Genomic DNA, 16,276 nt, shown 5'->3' with positions numbered 1-16,276 from the left:
TGTCCAGTATCCCACTTCCCCATATGCTGATTGTAGTTTCTTCTCACTTCTTTGTGGTAGACTTTCTTCTTTACTCATCCTGTGAATGGTTCAGCACCCAGCTGACGGGGTATTTCATCAGCTTCTGTGTGGCACTAGAGCAAAGTGAAGTATTTATAAAATGAAGTTTGACTGATGTCACCTAGCAATGACTAATATTTCTGAATAGGTGAACAGTATTTAGGTTGCGGTTTGTCGTTAATGCTACGCTGTGGTGGAATGAAACGAAGTACATTTACTCAAGTACTGTTCTTAAGTACAATTTTAAGGTACATGTACTTTTCTTCAGTATTTACATTTTATGTAACTCTATAATTCCACTCTGCTGATAAATGCATCAATAATAATAATCCAGGAATATATTTAGAATATATAAAACAATCTGTGTGGATCCATTCTGCATAATGATTAATTTTACATTTTGTACTTTAAGTACATTTTGATGCTGATACTTTTGTACTTTTACTTCATTAAGTTTTGAATGCAGGACTTTTACTTGTAGTGAAGTAATTTTACAGTGTGGTATTAGTACTATAGTAAGGCACCTGAATACTTTCACCACTGCTGCTACATGATGCTCTGTTGTGGCTATGAAGTAAAAATAGATAAACTTGACAGGTGAGATGATGAACCCTGCACCAGTTTATAGCACCACTTACTGGATATTTATGGGACTACAAAATGATTTAATCGGTTTTTTTCCTGACTAGCAATTTTTATTTTGTATTAAACAGAACAATCATACAACATAGGATGCATAGTACAACCAGTTACAACCACAAAACACCCACACCCCAACACACAAATAAGAGGCTGAGAGTGACTAAGCTAAAAACAAAAACAACAACAACAACAGTAAAAACAAAATATGACATCAGTTTAAATTCTTAATCCTTAAAGACAATGTGCATCCACCAAATCCTCACACTGGCCTATATATAGATTCAAGGTACATGCTACACTTCAGGAGATATTGTTCTGTTCTGACATATTTTCATATTCAGTCACTTTGCCCAGTTGTGTAAAGGGGGTTCTCCAGGATTCTTCCAGTCCCTGAGGATGATCTGGCGTCCAGTCATGGTAGCAGTCTGTATCCAGTATCTCAACGAATGTGGAAAAACAGATAACACTTTACAATCTCCTAAAATATAGAGCTTAGAACAGAACAGAACACAAGATGCCTCTTTAGGAACAGCCTCCCTGAAGACCTGAGGGCATCAGAGACACTTCATATTTTTAAGAGCAAAATTAAGACTTATCTTTTTAATTTGGGTTTTACTTGAACCATTTTTAAATATTTTACTGCTCATTCATCTTAATGTTAGAACATCCTCTATTTTATTTATTAATTTGCTATTATTTCTTAGTCTATTTCTATATATATATTTTTTTTTTATCATGCTTTACTTTTTAATTATTTGTTGTTGTTTTTCCCATCTTCTTTCTAAATAAATTTTGAATGTGCTTGACTCTGGCCCGTGACTCTCAGCCATACATTATTGACATTGCCGAGTAGTTTACAGTATATTATCGGGGCTGAGGTATGTGACGGGTCAAGCTCCCAACATGTGTGTGTTCATATGAGAGAACAAATGTTGTTGCATGTAGGTTTTTAAAACTTGAAGAATATCCACCATTTTGACTTAAGTAAAGGATCTGAATACTTTTTCCACCACTGAATAAATGTTGTATGTTGCTGTCCACTACCAGTGAACAGTGTCACAATTGAGAAGAGTACAACTGAGCTATTATCCTGCTCTGTGATGCACCACCATGACCACATGAGGGCAGTATCGGCACTGATAAGTGACATCTTTAATTTTTATTTGAAGGCTATTTCCATATGCCAAACTAAAATAATGTGAAGTGTTCTGTTAAATGGCTGTAAGCTGAGAAAAAGAGACACTACTGAATGCATATGAAGAAGAATGAGCTTTGTTATTTTTAGGTTTGTTAAAAACTAGATTATATGCAGATATTCTTCGTTTTCCTCCCTTTATGGTGGAGGGAGAAACATGTAATTAATTTAACAATTTGTTTTGTATGATTAAATAATTATTTAATATTAAACAAAACACACACAAAATATTCAGCAAGTGTTTTTACGCTGTTTGGTGTATCCTATAATCAACAGCTACCAGACAAAATTAGTTAATAGTCAAGCTGAAAAGCTGACTAATAAAAATAAAAATAAAAGAAATGAATAAAATAAATAGGGCCAGGACTCGATTAAAAAAAAAAATCTAATTAATTAGAGGCTTTGTAATTAATTAATCGAAATTAATCGCATCTTAATCGCATATAAATATTTGACCTGAGAACAGTGAGAATTAATTTTTTTTCACATGGATTTTTAGTATACCATTGAATAATGACTGAATACATAAGCTTAAGCAACAAAAATATAGTTTATTTAAGTACTAAGTCCAACAGACCAGTGCAATTTTTGCCATTAAGTGTAGCAATAGCATATTTAGAAATATAGTACATTTCAGAAATCCAGGTAGTCTATAGGTAGGTAGACCTTCTGTAAACTAGAATACTTTGTTTTTTTAAGTAAAACACAATCCATGCTAGCTACCACACTAGCCGCTAGCTGCTATATGTTTTGCATTGAGGTGATACTTGAGGCTCGATGTGCTGCGGTGATATGTGAATTCCTTGTTGCATAGCAACACAACCATGCTCTTATCGACGCTTCCATCCGTTGTTTTTTTGTAACTAAATGTCCCATCATCCACGGGGCCAACTAAAGCGTCTCATCAGCTTCTTCCTTCATGTTCACTGTGGTTTGTTGTTGTCTGAACTCATGAACGCTAGTTGGTGCTCCAGTATAATCGTTCGAATAAATGCGATTAAAATGCGTCAATTTTTTAACGCGTTAATTTTTGTGTAATTAATTAATCTTAATTAACGCGTTAAAGTCCCGGCCCTAAAAATAAAATAAAACATCCTTCATCCAGATTTCAACAAACAACCGTGTATCGTGTGTCCCTTTTTCGGGGGGATTTTTCCGCTACTGCAGATAATTTTGTCAAATTGTAATGTATATTAATTTTGTGAGTATACTAAAATGTGCTTTCTCAACTTCTAAAATTTTGATTTAGAAGACATTTATTTAAGATGTCCCCCTCTTGCCCCAGCGTAGAGCCGGCCTCGGGACATAATGGTGCATTTGTAGTTCTATAAGCGTTTGCACATCTGTGCATAAAAATGCACTTGATGACAGTTAGTTATTGATGTATTGAGTATATTAACTGTACATTACTGTATTTTATTCTGTATTTTGCCAGATTATGGTGACTCTGGGGTGGTGATGATGGGGCCCTTGAATGTTGTTGCCCAGGGAACAGCAAAGTGTTAATGTGGCCCTGGCTCCTCTTCCCCCCAGCGGAGAGGAGGAGCAGAGACAAGTGAACAACAAGCCGAGGAGAGAAGAGAGGAAACTGTTTTCTCCTGTGTCTCCATTCAGAGCTCTCTCTCCCTCCCTGCGGTGGACGGTGTTCTGGTGCAGCTGTAAGTTGTTTGTTCGGACCCGGCCGAGCTCTTTCTATCCTCTCATCTTTAACTCTCTTCTCCTCCTCCGAGCTGCGGGTCGAGCTCTGGATCAGCAGCAGGAGCAGGGAGCTAGGCTAGGCTAGGCCTGAATCATCCACCTCGGAAACACTTCTGGACTTTATAAAACAGCCACAACAGTGTCCAGAAGCTGTACTGGCCTGTCTCTGGGTGCTCCGTGCTCGGTACAGATGGTTGTTTTTTATTGCAGGAGGAAAGACAAGCGGCATTTTTAATTTAGTGAACTTGGTTGTTGTAAACGCAGCGTTAGCATGCTAGCTAAGATAGCACAAGCTAATCCAGCTAGCATCGGTGTATTCAGTCGTTTACTTACACAGAGGCAAAAGTTCAACACAACTTATACACGCAGTTAAAACTGGTGGATATAACTGCAGCTAATATATAAATTAACCAACTTACATGACGTTTAACTAGCTAACGAAGCAGTTTATTACACAAATGGCGTGATTGATTGAATGTGGCTGGTTTAAGGTTGTGACATGACATGTTGAGTCTTCTGGTATCAGGATTTCTAACGCAGAAGCTGCAAGGTTTAACCAGACTTTTCCGCCAGTTTTTCCCCGAGGTGGGGGTGTTCAGGACAGGTGAGAGTACACGGAAGTCACACCGCGTCACACACGTAAGTTTAGGAGTCAAAGTCCAGTCTCGGCTTACTTATCAGTCTCCTATTATTCAGTGTTGTACCTGAGCCGCCCACTCTCTGCGGACAGAGAAAAACTGCGTGCTGCCTTCAGGTGACTATGCTCGCATGGTGTTTTTTTTGGAAAACTGCCTTTTGCTTCTTTCTTGTGTGTTGAAGAAACATAATGTTTAATGTGTCAGCAGCTGTCTTTTGATGTGGCCAGCCAGGTAGAGGATGGAGTCTGGGGTTGTGGTGGTGGAGCAGCGAGGGAAGAATAGCAAAACCTGTTGTGTGGGTCTGGATGTGTGGGTGTGGTAAGGTGGCAGCCGTGTTTGTTGCTCCATTATTCAGTCCCTTGTGTAGAGGGTTGCTACACAGACACCTTCTCAATTTACAGTTTGTTGGTGTGAACGGATGCTGGATTACTCTGAGGGACCTGGAAAAATCTCTGTTAGTTGATCTGAGTAAGCTTGTTACATTCAGCTCTAGGGCTGGGCGATATATATATAAATCGATATAAAAGCTATATCCATGTATTTTTAAAATGTGATATAGAATTAGACCATATCGCATATGTCAATATAGTTCAAATTTGCACTGTGATCCTTGCTCCAGGCAAGCTGCAGCGGCTTTTATTTAAGATATTTTTATATTTAAATGTGCACTTTATGCAGCTTTGATTTTAAAAAAAGGCACTCCTGTTGTTATACAGTATTTATGTTCACTTAAGTAAACAGTTTCAATAAAACTAGTTGTGACGCCCAGCCGTAGTGTGAACGGATGCTGGATTACTCAGAGGGACCTGGCTAAATATGTGTTAGTTGTTCTGAGAAAACTGCTAAATTCAGTTCACACTCATGGTCTTATTAATTTTACTTTTGATGTAGCATTGCCCACTAACGACAAAGGAATCCACCTGAGTCTAAAGTAACTGATTTGTTGATTTGAACTGGTACAGTCAGCTGAGAGCTGAGTTTCAGTGCAACATGGACATGCCTGTCATAGTCCTCTAAATACCCTGCGGGCATGTCTGCTTTGACCTGCTGGAACAGAGATGGAAAAGATTGTGAGCAAGTTTGGACATGCTGATTTCTCAGAAATGTCCCTTCTGTAAGATGTAAAAAAAGGAGGGGCACAAAAAACATCACAAGTCGGACATTTCTTTTTGCTGCCTAGAATTTGTTCTGAGCCATTTTGTCTGTGGGGGCTGAAGTCTTGTTGCTTAGCCAGTTGTTTTAACCAGAGCTATCATTTGTGAGCCTCTGTAATGACGGGCTTTCAGAGCACACCACGGGTGTGTCCCTCTGACACACAGAAGCTGGGGTTTTCTTCTATTTGCTCCTCCTCCCTGTCTGTCGGTCTTCTCTCTCTCTATTTATCTCTCTTCCTCTCTCTACTTCCAACGGTTACACCTGCAGTCTGTGTTTTCATTTGAACTGTGAGCGGCTCATTCACCATGTGAGGACACGTGAGATAGAATACACAGAGCAAAATCAAAGTACACTGTTTTCTAAAGCTGTGAAGTGATACTGAAGCACAGTAATACTCTCCCTCAGAGCTGCTGGTTAACTTCTTGGAAAGGTGGAGCGTCACTTGGCACTTTTATGGTCCCCACTGCAGCAATTTAACCCACTTCCTTGTTAAGTAGCGGTCACACTCTTATTGCAAGTCACCACTGGTAAATCTTAACAACAGCTGAAAGTTGTTGTTTGGACTTTTTTCATGCAGTAATTGACAAAGAATGTTAATTATTTGTCAAGTTTTTTAAATGTGTGAAATGCAGAAGGCAATATTACAGCTTTTTTGAGTGTTTTCTGACTGTGAGAACGATGTCATTATCGACTGAAGTTGAATTGAAGACTAAAGCCCTATTCGCACTGCAAATGACACCCAAACATCTATGTGTCAAGGGGTGATTTCACACAGGATGAGCAAAGTCTCATTTTTCATCTCAATTTACACCAAAATGCTGTCAAAACTTTCATTGCGATTTGTAAATGCAGTGGCCCTAGGGCTGGGCGATATGGACCAAAAGTCATATCCCGATATATTTAGGCTGAGTATCGATATATGGTATCCTGATATTTTTTATTACAAAGTGAGAGCAAATGTTCAGTCAAAGCCAAATATAACATGTCACAAATAATTTAATTGAAACCTTTTATTTAAGTGAACATATATACTGTGTAACGACAAGAGTACCTTTTTTAAAAAAAAATAAAGCTCCATAAAGTGCACATTTAGATAAAAAAATATAGCAGATGAAATAAAATAGGCCAATCTTTTTCTGAAATAAATATATTTATATGAGAAAAGAATAACGAACATTACAAAATAACTAAATATGACAAACCCTAGTAAGGGCAGCATTTATATAAAAATAAATAAATATATATATATATTTAAACTATTGATGTATGCGATATGGTCTAATTTCATATCACATTCAATAATATATCAATATATTTTTAATATCGATATATCGCCCAGCCCTAAGTGACCCCATATTAATTTGGTGAAATATGTTAGGGAATTTTTGGTGAAATTTTACTTTTCTCTTACCTGACAGACTGTGGACATGCTAGATTCCCAAAGGATTAAGATCACAGACAACCTTTGAATTTATTACAAATTACTAGAGGCCCCCCAAGTAACATTAGTCCTGTGGGATTAGGGCGTAAAATGATGTACTTGCCTGGATTAAGAGCTGGTCTATGTTGAATGCATCTAATTTAATATAATCTTACACCTGGGTGTCAAAACACTAGCATTTGTTGACTTTCAGTGGACTCGTAGGATAAAATACATTATATTATAGTCCTAAACAAAGAAAATACATTTCTTGAGATTTCTATGTCTCAGGAGTTCTGTCTGATGTAATATAGAAGAGTGGAACCTATTTTCTTTGCATTAATGTGTTTCATCAATTACTCATCAAATGGATTATACTCTGTTATTGATTAACTTTGGTTTTATTGCCACATTGTGAAACCAGTGGCATGATGATCTTGTCAACAATATCTTTTGCTCCTACAGTATCTTTGATTCCGTACCAAAATGAATAATATAATTGTATTAGTGATAATGCCGTACCGTAGTTTGAGGGAAAAAGGGTTTTCTCCATAGTTATGTTTATGGGTCAATGACGTGATCTAATCCAGTGTCAGTTGGTGTAACCGGTAATTTTTTTGCATAAAAATCTGATATCTATATACAGGAAAACAAAAGTGAACTAAAATGAGAAAAAAATACAATCCATGTTTACATTGCAACATTATGGTATACAACACATTTTACATAATTTGTCAAAACTTTAGAAAAAAATGGTTGTTTTAAGAATATGTTCTGCTCAATATTGACGAAATGTTTAAATGTAATGTAATGCGCAGTAATGTGCTGCCCACTGCTCCTTGCATGGTGTGTTCACTTGTGTGTAAAAAAGGATGGGTTAAATGCAGAGGTTGAATTTCCCCATTGTGGGATTAATAAGGTTTTTTTTAAATGAAGTAATTATATGTATAAGTCCACTTAAATACACTGTAGGTGGAAAAAGTTTAATATCCTTTAAAAAAAATAGTTTAAAATTTATTTTGTGGTTACACCATTTGACATCTTGCCAACCCTTTTTTGTCACTGACCCTTATCTAAGGCGTTTAGGCACTCTGATAGTGATGAGTCTTTTCTTGTGATCAGTACAGTAAGGAGATTATGACCTAATTACTAGTTATAGTCATTGAATATAGGCATTTGCTGTGTGAAATAGGTAAACAATCTTTTGTAAAACACCACTGAAGGTCAAATTACTAACGGGGTACAATAGCCAATCAGTGGCATTGATGGTTAATTTCACACAGCGATACAATTGGTCGGTTTGTCAATCAGCAGTATAGTAAACAACAATTTCTAACCCGTGTTAATTTTTAACGTTTTAGCATTCTTCCTCAAACAGAGAATGATTGATAGTTGGATGTTATCCATTGCTATGGCAACCAAATGAAAAGTTTTTCAAATCCAGTTGAGATGAAAGCAGCTATTAGAGGTGTGAATCAGCAGAGACCCCGCGATACGATTTTATCCCCATACTTGAGTCACGATACGATATTATTGCGATTTTAGGCATTTTGCAATGTGGTGAGTATTGCAATACAATATATTGCGATTTAACTTTTTAACTGCATTTTGTGTCCACAAATTAGATTAAATCAAATCAAGAATTGTTTTGTCAAATAAGAGAAAATCCTCAGTCTATTCATCTCACTTCAGTCTTTTTATTCTCCACAATGAGAGTCAAAGCCACAAACTGACCAACAAAGTATTCAGTCAAACTGAACTTAACTGATATCAAACATGTATGGACGAGAACAACTGCAGCATTTTATTGAACTTTCACAAAAAACAAGTATCACTGCTCTGATTTTTTTTTTTTGAATGAAACATAAAAAAATCCGACTTTGCAGCGTTATTTTAGCAACTTCCTGACATGATATCCTGATGCATGGTGCATCTAGATTCCTTAGATCTTATAGTTTCATATGGTCCCGATATCTATCTAAAAGTGAGCCCGCGACAGAAAATACTGTCGGCTTTTGAAACACTAAATATCGATACTTGGCAGCCATGAATCGATATAATATTGCCATGCTAAATATTGCGATACTATGCTGTATCGACTTTTTCCCCCCACACCTCTAGCAGCTACAGTGATGGTTCAGCTATATGGCACTGAATTTGATGAGTTTACTGTTCATCAGATCACAATTGAGTAGGGTTGTCACGATACTAAAATTTTCAACTCGATACTGATACTCAGGAAAATATTCAATACTTGATACCATTTTTGATACCACAAGGATAAAAACAAAGACCCCAAAATTTGACTGAAATATTTTTGTTAAAAAGAAAAATGCAACATGTAAAAATTAACAGAACCACAGGTTAAATATTTATAATGAAAAACAGTTGTGCAAAAAGAAACTGCAACTATGATAACAAGCTTCAGGTCTGAGGTAGTGCAATAAATAAATAAATACATTAAACTAACAATTGGAACAATATTTTGAGGTTGTATTCTGTGCACAATATTAGGCAAGCTAGTCGGCTGTGTGTGTTGCTGTTTGGTTGCAGGTCGAATTTTCTCTGCTTCATACTGGGACTTTGAGAGAAAATAACACTTTTCAGTCTCCAACATTTATGTAAACTTATTAACTCTATGCTTATGTATACTGACACTGTGTCAATTAACATAATATGGGCAAATGAGTATCGTATCCGTATACAACGTTTTAGTATCAATACTTTTTTTGAGTATTGATACTTTTGACAACCCTACAATTGAGACAAAAATTAGCACACCAACTCTCTTGTTTACCGTTTCCTCCTGCTGCACCACTGCATGCCCGTCTACAGTGCACCACAGGACATACATACAGGCATGTTGTCCTGGTTGCAGTTTGAAATGCAGTTTCGCAACATTTTAGAGGTTTGCAACATTCACCACTGGCCGCTCAGCTCCCAGCACCAACACTGCATCACACTGAGATTCTACTTATTTGTTATTTATGTCCTCCAATGGGACTTTTCTCTGGTTGCTGGAGAAGTTTCTTGTCTCTGGGCTGATAGTTGTGTTCTCCTCAGTGTCCAGACCTGTTAGAGGTCTCTGCTGCTGGATGGTGAAACCCCCAAAAGACCAGACACTGCATTATTAACGGTGGACCTAAATTGGCAACCTGTTTGTGATCTCTCCTGTGGTGTGCTGTGACCACTCTGCAAAACAGGTGTGTCTAAAAACCAGATAAAAACACTAAATCTGAGGGAAATGATTTCTTAACGATTTCTTAAATTAGGATTATTAAATCTAGAAATAAGCATGTTGAACGCTTAAAATAAGAAATTAACTCTTAAAACAAGATAAATTAAAGCTGCAAGCAGCGATGAACTGGCCCGAGCAGAGTGCACTGACAATTATTTGTTTCTTACCAAGATAAAAAAAAACTTTAGATTTAGAAGTGTTGGATAATTTATCTTGTAATTACTGATTTTCTTTTGGCTGTAGGTTGTAGTTTTGGAATGCAATTAATTATTAATTTCATGATTTATTAATCTGCTGATTATTTTTCTAGGTTAATGGTTTGTTCCGTATATGTTAAAAAAGTAGCGATGTCCATCCCAGTTTCTCAAAGTCCAAAGTGAAGGTCTATAAATGTCTTTTTCTGTCAAGATATTCAGTTTAATGTGATATAAAACATAGTAAAGCTGGAAATCTCCACATTTAAGAGGCTGAAAACAGCATTTTCTGCCATTTTTGGCAGGAAAATTACTTAAATGAGTAATCCATGATCAATAATCAGTTATTTCTCTGTCAACTGAGTAATTGATTGGTCGACCAATCATAGCAGCCATGTAGGGCTGGGCGAAATGGAACAAAAGTCATATCCCGACTATTTAGGCTGAATATCGGTATACGATATATATCCTGATGTTTTTATCGCAAAGTGAGAGCAAATGTTCAGTGTCAAGTAGTTTAATTATACCGTTTATTTAGGTCAACATAAATACTGTATAACAATAGGAGTAACTTATTTTAAATAGAGTGCACATTTAAATAAAAAATATCTTAAATAAAAAGAAATTTGACTCTGGTTTCACTTAAACACACTCGTAAAACCAAGTGCTTTCCAAAATCAAGCTTTAGAAATATTCTACATGAATATGATTTCCTCGTTCCATAGTTTGTTTTTTAATCAACACCAGTCCTGATCATAAATATCAAATATTACATTTGTTGTGTATTTTCTACACAGCAAGCATGTATTTTTTTTAAAAATAATTTATAAAGGATGACTATACTGTATTTACATTTACTCATGTTTCATTCTTGTTGTTGTTCTTAGTATTTATGCTATTTTTTAAATGCTACTTCATATTTCTACTGCCTGGAGCAAGGATCACAGTGCAAATTTGAACTATACCGATATATGTGATATGGTCTAGTTTAGAGATAGACCGATATATCTGCCAGCCGAGATATATCGGCCGATATTAGCGTTTTTTACTTGTATTGGCATCGGCCAATACGTGCGTTCGTTCGTAGATCAATGATCTCATTTCACTGAGAAACAGCAGGCAAGGCTCGGTGCAACATCTGCCATTCTCTGGTGAGCTGCTGCTGTTACTGGAAAAAAGAGAAACGCATCAAATATGTAGATCATCTGAGGCGCCACCACCTCTAGGCCTAGAACAACATACACATTGTTTGCTATCCAACTGTTGATGTTTTGTTTGTTTTGTTAATGTTTCTTTTTTTGTTTAAATTGAGACTTGTGTAACATTTGTTATCATTGTGTCATTTTTATCATGTAAATGGAGGGAGAAAAGGCAATATCGGCTTCAAGAATCGGACCAAAAAATCGGCAGCACATATCGGGGATCGGTTAAGACTGATGTCAAAATAATCGGCATCGACATTAAAAAACCTGTATCGGTCAACCACTAGTCTAGTTCCATATCCCATTTAAAAATGTATCGATATATTTTATATATCGATATATCGCCCAGCCCTACAACCATGTTCCAGTTGCCTGGCCGTTTCCTTCCTCACTAAGAATAGTGCGTTGGTGTGGAGTAGATTAGACAGCTGGCCTTGCAGAGGTCCCTGAAAAGTCTGTATGGAGTGTGAGTGATAGTGATGGTGAGTGTGTGTGTGGGTGGCCATGTGTGCATGTGCACTCTCTCTGCAGCTACCACACTCTAGGCCACATGGGAAAAAGGGGGGGGGGCTTCATGGTTTCAAGTCAGGACAGCAAAGGCGGTAGTATTTGGATGTGGGCCAAGGCTAACACACAACACACACAATACACACACAGAGGCCAAATCTCTGTGTGACCATTCAAATGAGGCTGAGTCAGCGGAGCACTTGGCCAAGCCACAACAGCATTTTACCATAGCTTCACCTCAGCTCTGTGTGTGTGTGTGTGTTTGTTCTTGTATTTCATACATAGTGAGGACCAGAACACGTTTTTAACCAACAGTGTGAGGACATTATTGCAAAGTGAGGCCATTTCGGCCGGTCGTCACTTCTTTTAAAGGCTTTTTTAAAAAAAGATTTCAGACTTAGTTTTGTAACCACACAATACAGTTTCAGGTAATTATCATTATCATGTAACCTTTAACCCAAAAACAAACTAAAATTATTGTGAAAATGTCCTTCATTTTCCTCTTTGTCAACTTTTTTCATACATAACGAAGATGGATAAGGCAAGGGAAATAAAGGCAAAATTTACTGTGACGTCTTTTAATCTCCCACCGAACAAATACCCCATTACAAAAAACTAAAACTAAAGCATTTCAAAAAAATAAATACTAAACTAAAACTAGCAAACTCACTCTAACAATTCATTAAAATTAACAAATTGAAAACACAAATTCACAACAAAATTAAAACTAAAATAATGAAAAATCCAAAACTATTATAACCTTGGTAGGGAATTCACTGTTCCAATGTGGGTCCTCACAAAGATAGAAGTACAAGAATATATGTGTTTGTATTCTTGTACTTCCTACATAGTGAGGACCAGAACACGTTTTTAACCAACAGAGTGAGGACCGGTCCTCACTTCTTCAATAGGCTTTTTTTTTTAACCTTGCAAGGGAATTCACTGTTCCAATGAGGGTCCTCACAAAGATAGAAGTACAAGAGTGTGTGTGTGTGTGTCACAGACTGGAACAGAATGCATATCAGCCTGCCACAACCGCCAGTGACTAAGTTGCTGAAATAGCAATGATAGCATATGATAATGAGGGAATACACTGCAGTCAAAATACTCAGTGGGCACTGGTGATAGACAAACAAACTGGCTGTGAGTGTGTGTACTTTCACAAAGTTTTCAGTGAGTAGCCGACACTGATAGTGTGTGCACGTCTGTGTTGTTGGCTCAGGATGCTAAGTGGCTTAGCACCAGCCAGTGTAATTCCAGGGCTATCCCATTAGCAGATACGCTTTAGCGTTGCTGCTAATGGCCTTACAATAGATTAACGACTAATGCAGAAGCTTTAAGTGGCCAAAGCCATTTTAAACTCTCACAAGAAACTGCTCCCTGCCACAAGAATGTGAGTGGTGTGGACTCGCATAGCTGTAGAGGCTGTGTGTCTGCTGCACCGAGGCACCAGAGACCGTCTTCCTCTACGCCTAAAGAAGTGTTGACGTTTTGACAGCGCCGCAAAGAACAGCCCACACTGAGGCACGTCGACTTATCTGATGTATGGTGTCAGTGCTCCGTTGCCAAGTTGAAATCTCGGTCCCTGATGTAAAACTTGACGGCTGCTATAGGCACCCTCCATCACACAACAAATGTTTATTTTCTAGCTCGCTGCCACATCTAGTTCCTTGTTTCCTTCTTGTGTTGATCTGGGCGGAGACCTGTCATTGTTGACTGAAGTCAAGGTTTGTGTTTAAATTTTAATGCATTCTTAGCTTTAAAAAACCAACAAACGAACAAGCCTGGTTTTTGAAGTAGAAGACAGCTACAAGATTGCTAAGGTTTCTGGAATTGAGTTTTGATGGTGATTTAAGCTGATTGTAGGTCATTTCAGGTGGTAGTTTCACTGTATTGACGTCCTTAAAGCACTTATGTCCTGACTAGTGGTTGACCGATACAGGTTTTTTAATGCCGATGCCGATAATATTGACATCAGTCTTAACCGATCCCCGACATGTGCTGCCAATTTTTTGGGCCGATTCTTGAAGGCGATATTGCCTTTTCTCCCTCCATTTACATGATAAAAATGACACATTGATAACAAATGTTACACAAGTCTCAATTTAAACAAAAAAAAGAAACAGTTATTAACAAAACAAACATTCTTCTCCTCGATCTTCCTTTTTGTACATTGTTCTAGGCCTGGAGGTGGTGGCGCTCAGATGATCCACATATTTGATGTGTTTTTCTTTTTTCCGGTATCAGCAGCAGCTCACCAGAGAATGGCAGATGTTGCACCGAGCCTTGCCTGCTGTTGGCTCAGTGAAATGGGCTAATTGATCGTTTAACGCACGCACGTATCGGCCGATGCCGATACAAGTAAAAAAACGCAAATATCTTCTGATATATACCGGCTGGACGATATATCGGTCGATCTCTAAACTAGACCATATCACATATGTATATTTTAATTAAACTTACAATATAATCACATTGGCGAACTTAAAACTTCCAAACAAGCCAGGTTTTTGAAGTAGAAGACAGCTACAAGATTGATTTTTCTGATTGATTGAAGATGTTTCTGGAATATTTTTTCTTGAGTTTTGATGGTGATTTAAGCTGATTGTAGATCCTTAGTGTGTCATTTCAGGTGTTAGTTTTGCTGTATTGACGTCCTAACAGGACTTAATGTAATATTTGCCACTTATTCTTGCTTATTCTTGTGTTGTTTCTTCATCCTTGCTTGTGTTGCATGATCTCTCAAATGTACATCGCGTTAGATAAAAGCGTCTGCTAGATGACATTGTAGATTATAGATTGTAGACACTGGGGTTCCTTATACCCACTTGAGATGATTTCAAACCATCTCTCAATTTGTAAGCATTATCCACTCTAGAAGCACTTTATTGGTTTGTGGTCGGACACCCAGATCGGGTCAGAGAACGTAATGGGGCCCACTCTATCTTCCTGGAATTGAAGTGTTTTGCAGTGTGAGAGATGGATGAGAGCAGCACAATGAAAGAGTGAAAGGCTCCCTTATTAGGACCGCTTCCAACAGCTGAGACAGGATATGACACGCTGAATCTCACTGTGGAATGTACGACAATGGTGGTTCGTGTGGCTCGTGTGTTTCTGTCCACAAATGTGTGTTTGTGTGTCCACCGACACACACAAAAACAAAACTTGCTACAGCTCTGTTTGAGTATTCAAGGATACAACCATCAGCCACGCACACTCGCCACCTTTGTTTAGTCCCTGACCTGCATACACAATCACTTGTACTCACACAGATGTGTGTGTGCACAGTAATGCTGGCATTTGTGCACACTCAGGCTTAATACAGGAGTCTTTGTTCACTCAGCCGGTCCTGTGTGTGCAGATGGAGAGCAGATTTGATCTACATGAGTCAGTGAACTTTGAAGTAGAAAATGGTTTTTGCCCTGGTTTGGAGATGAGCCATGCTCATGTCATCTCGTTATTAGACAGACACTGTTGAAGTAATCTTCCCCAGATTCCTCATTCCTCCGTCTCCAGCGTCCCCGCTGAGCCAGTCGGAGAAAAAGGACATTGTCATTGTCTTAATTTAAGATGGAATGACATTCGCTTATTATCGTGCCTCTGTAATTTAGGCTGAGGTCATTTGCTGCATGTGTTTTAGCTGAAATATCTCCCCAAAACTCAAAAGGTTGACAGTTGAAAAAACAACTTTTCTCCCTCTTTTCTTTGCTCTTTTCTGTCCTAATTCTGTGAAAGCACGTTTCTATATTGCTGCATAATGGATTCTTGTGTCGTGACAAACAATCTTAAATAAAAATAGCCAATGAAATAAAATGGCACACTCTTTTTCTGAAAAAGTTGAAGGATGAAGTTTTTTATTTTGCACAATAATAAGACAAAAATAAAATTATAAAGAAATGGCAACAAAAGGAAGGTGCAAGGTAGCGGCAAGAAAAAAAAGAGAAAAAGAAGGACACTATATATATATATACATTTAGAAATATATTGATATATTTGTTATATTGATATATCGCCCAGCCCTAACTAGCGGTCATGTAATTCAGATACTTATATTGAAATGCATACGTTGCACTCCTTTTATTTGAGATGTTTGATTTCACGCACTCTCTTTACAATTATGCCTCATAAATTGACGAAGCTATGTTTTGGCTTCATACAATTTTTTTTACACAGATTACTACTAAATGTAACCATTTTTAAGTACTTGAGAAATGACACATTACGACATCAAGACCTTTAGGAACACCATTGAAAAAAACATGCTGTTTGTATTAAAAAACTGTAGTCATTTGGGAGATTTCTGCAGAAATTGCATTTTTCAGTGATT

The 16,276-nt window shown here is 37.5% G+C and overlaps 1 protein-coding gene across 4 annotated transcripts in view; it reads left to right on the top strand.

The window, feature by feature from the left end:
- The first annotated feature begins 3,405 nt into the window (after positions 1-3,405).
- The window catches only part of ctnnd1 (catenin (cadherin-associated protein), delta 1), a 56,458-nt gene continuing 43,587 nt past the window's right edge, over positions 3,406-16,276 (top strand). For 3 of the 4 annotated variants that reach the window (XM_059329222.1, XM_059329204.1, XM_059329213.1), the window contains exon 1: positions 3,454-3,555. The gene's annotated coding sequence lies outside the window, so the exon portion shown is untranslated. Of the gene's footprint in view, positions 3,556-16,276 lie in introns of all 4 variants that reach the window. The other variant, XM_059329230.1, reaches the window with a different exon arrangement.

This window comes from Centropristis striata, chromosome 1 (assembly GCF_030273125.1).
Source record: "Centropristis striata isolate RG_2023a ecotype Rhode Island chromosome 1, C.striata_1.0, whole genome shotgun sequence".
NCBI classification, from domain to species: Eukaryota; Metazoa; Chordata; class Actinopteri; order Perciformes; family Serranidae; genus Centropristis; species Centropristis striata.
This window is presented reverse-complemented; position numbering and strand designations above follow the sequence as displayed.